Consider the following 3,307-nt stretch of genomic DNA (forward strand, 5'->3'; position numbering starts at 1 on the left):
GGGTGTTTGTCCGTGGCCTATACCCTGGTGCAGGGTGAGAAAGGCAATAATGATGATGACCTTGGTGAGCGTGTATATATGTGAGTATGTGTGCGTGTGGCTACGTTTGTGTGTGTGTGTGTGTGTGTGTGTGTGTGTGTGTGTGTGTGTGTGTGTGTGTTTCTGCGTACATATTAATAGGAAGTGTGGTTTAAACAGGCGCCCGTCAAATTTATGAAACAAAAGAAACCTACATTTTTCTGGTCATTGAGCTTTTTTAAATTATTTCTTTGGAGTAGCTCAGCACTTTCAAGTCCATTTAAAATATTTACAAAAATTGATCAAGTGCACAACAAATTTCAGTTTACACTAACCAAAGACAAGTAAGCGTTGGCAGTTACCAAAATTTGACGGCTGTTTGCTCGATAATTTTGCCTCTGACACCAGCCAACCCCTCCCCCTCCCCCGCCCCTTCAATCGCAAAAATCTTGACTTCTATTCAAGAAAGATGAGTAATTTCAAATCGCAAGAAAAACAAGCAAGAAGATGTTAGATGATATTAATAAGTCCTAATGCCCAAAACATGAAGAGCGCCTGATTCCACTGCATGGTGTCACAATGTGTGTGTGTCTGTGTGTGTACGAACGTGCGTCTGTATGTGTGTGTGTGTGTGTGTGTGTGTGTGTGTGTGTGTGTGTGTGTGTGAGTGTGTTGATGTGTCCGTTTCATTAATTGGATCAGAGGCGTGGCTACGTGCCATCATGTTGGTCAAGAGCACATCCCTATGAGTGGAAGAAATGAAAGGTCCGGCGGGGGAGGGGGAGATGACAAAGAAGTTTTTAACGGTACTATTTTATGAACTTTTGGGGGGATATTGAAATAATAACCAGACGCGCGTTTATGAGCGTTGTAGAGCTTTCAATGGCAACATTATTTCCTTTGTGTTGTTGTTGTTGTTGTTGTTGTTGTTGTTGTTGTTGTTGTTGTTGTTGTTGTTGTTGTTGTTGTTGCAATTTTATGGAACTTCCAACACAATTAGGTCATACTGGGAACCCAAGAATAGAGGTGTTACTAAAGAGTAACGTACAAGGAGTTTAAGGAGGAGAGATAGTGACGAAAGCAAACGTAGCTTTAACAAAATAAAAGTCATTGCAAATATTGTGCACAAAATAATCTGTCGCCGGTACCCTGGGTCTAGGGCTCAGCAAACAAAATTTACGCCTACGGATAACAAAAACAACTCTTGCATTATGATACTTCGCCATACTTTTATTAAATTAATGTTAGGGGGGTGATAACGGTTTATCTTCAAAATGTGGTCACTCTAAGCGAGGGGTGGGAATGAGGGATGCGTCCTTCCCCTCAGGACAACCAATGAGAATCTGGCTAGTGTAAATGCTCAATTCGGAACAAAACTGCTAACAAACAGCATCATCATTGCTTTCATAGATTCGAATCATCTCTATTCAGTCTCCTTTAATATACCATCATCATCATCATCGTCGTCATCATCATCGTCGTCATCATCATCATCATTATCATCCTTATCATCATCTTCCTCATCATCACCATTTTCACCATCATGTTGCCGAAGATGCGGCCATGAAATGAGGGTGTCAAACATATGTTTGAATGTCCAGGAACAATGGCAATTCGAATGGAGTTATTTGAACGAGCGGAGGTCCCGCTAAGTATATTGACAATGGAGCCGAAAAAGAGCCTCGCTCTCGCTCAAAGATTTCTTCGTGGAGTCCGCCAGGACCATTAAGGAAACAACAAAAAATCATCATCATCGTCATCATCATCATCATCATCATCATCATCATCATCATCATCATCATCATCATCATCATCATCATCATCATCATCATCATCATCATTCTGCCGCCTTACTTCAAGAGCGGGGATCACAGCAGCATCAGCAGCAACTTTCAAGTCATTTTCCACCTAACCAATATGCAACAACTTTGTCCAATATGGAAGACGTGTGGTAAACGTTACTCTTTCACGCATAAAAATAGGACTCGGGAACAAAGGACCAAAAATAAAAGACAAAAAGATACTTTTGCCAGCTTGCTTTCGTTTTGCCAAATATCGTTTAGAGCTCCACAGTAGGGCTGAGGAGACCAAGCAAAATAGGCAGAGAAAGCTGATTTATGAAAAAGACATATTTTGAACAGTTCAGTAAGTACAGCCAGTTCCCGTGGGGAGTGGCCCAAACGACGATTAGTGGGAGCCACGGGGGATATCACGTGAACAAATAGACCGCCAGCAGTGAAGTCATATCTGGCACAGAGAATATTACCCTTTTGATACATGTCATTCATTTTAATACAGTCAGGGCCAACCATGATTTTCCTTCATTAAGGAGGATTAAAATTGTCATTTTGGCACAATTTGATCAAATCCTCCAAAAATAATCATGTTTGTTTTGGGGGTATGTTATCAAATTGTTCCAAAATGGAAGCTTTTGCTCCTCCGTAGAAGGAAAATCAGGCTGGCCCCGACTCTATTCAACTTCAGCTGAATTCAATTTGCAGTGTGCTCATTTGATTCCGCCTACTAGAGACGTATGCACTTAGTGCTGTCTACGTCACAACCATCTCTCGATTTACTTTTTATCAATGGCTCGTCAAGCGCTCCGCGGGTTTTACAGGGGCATTGAAGTGTAGAGTATAATATTTAAACTGGAATACGTTTGCCAAGAGAGTTATAAGCCTTGCTTAGTTACACTGTTGGAACCGTACAACGTCTTCTGTAATGTTAATGGGGTTGACTATATCTGATGTCTTTGGGCTCAGTCTGGAAAAGTGTTATCAAAAGAAACACTTCTAGGTCCAAAGTTGACGCTAGACATACAGTAAAAATTGACACCGAGATATTGATGTAAAGGCAATAGCAGAAGTGTTCACGTTGCTCAATAAAGTATCAATAAAATAATAGATCACGACTTCTATGGCCCATCGAATCAGACACAAACAAGAGAATAGCTGGGCGGGGTTCATGAGTCAAAATAAGGCTTATCTTGAAAAAAACACGTTCGCATTAAGTGTGACAATTTGTACAAACATGTGTTCGTGTTGAACCGGACTACGGCCAAAACGTGTGGCGATAATGACCACTGTGAGAACGTGCCAATCCGTGGCCTAATCGAAACACGAACTGAGAAGCTGGGACTTTCCGTACGTGAGTGTATGAGGAACTATGGCGTTTAAAGTCCGTAGGGGACTGTATCGGTAATGACTGTGGTGGTGTTGTTGTTTGGGTTTTTTAATATTTTTTTTTAATTTATTTTTTTTTTTTTTTGGTGGGTTTTTGGGCGAGTCGT

Source organism: Aplysia californica, unplaced genomic scaffold (genome assembly GCF_000002075.1).
Source record: "Aplysia californica isolate F4 #8 unplaced genomic scaffold, AplCal3.0 scaffold00723, whole genome shotgun sequence".
Lineage (NCBI taxonomy): Eukaryota > Metazoa > Mollusca > Gastropoda > Aplysiida > Aplysiidae > Aplysia > Aplysia californica.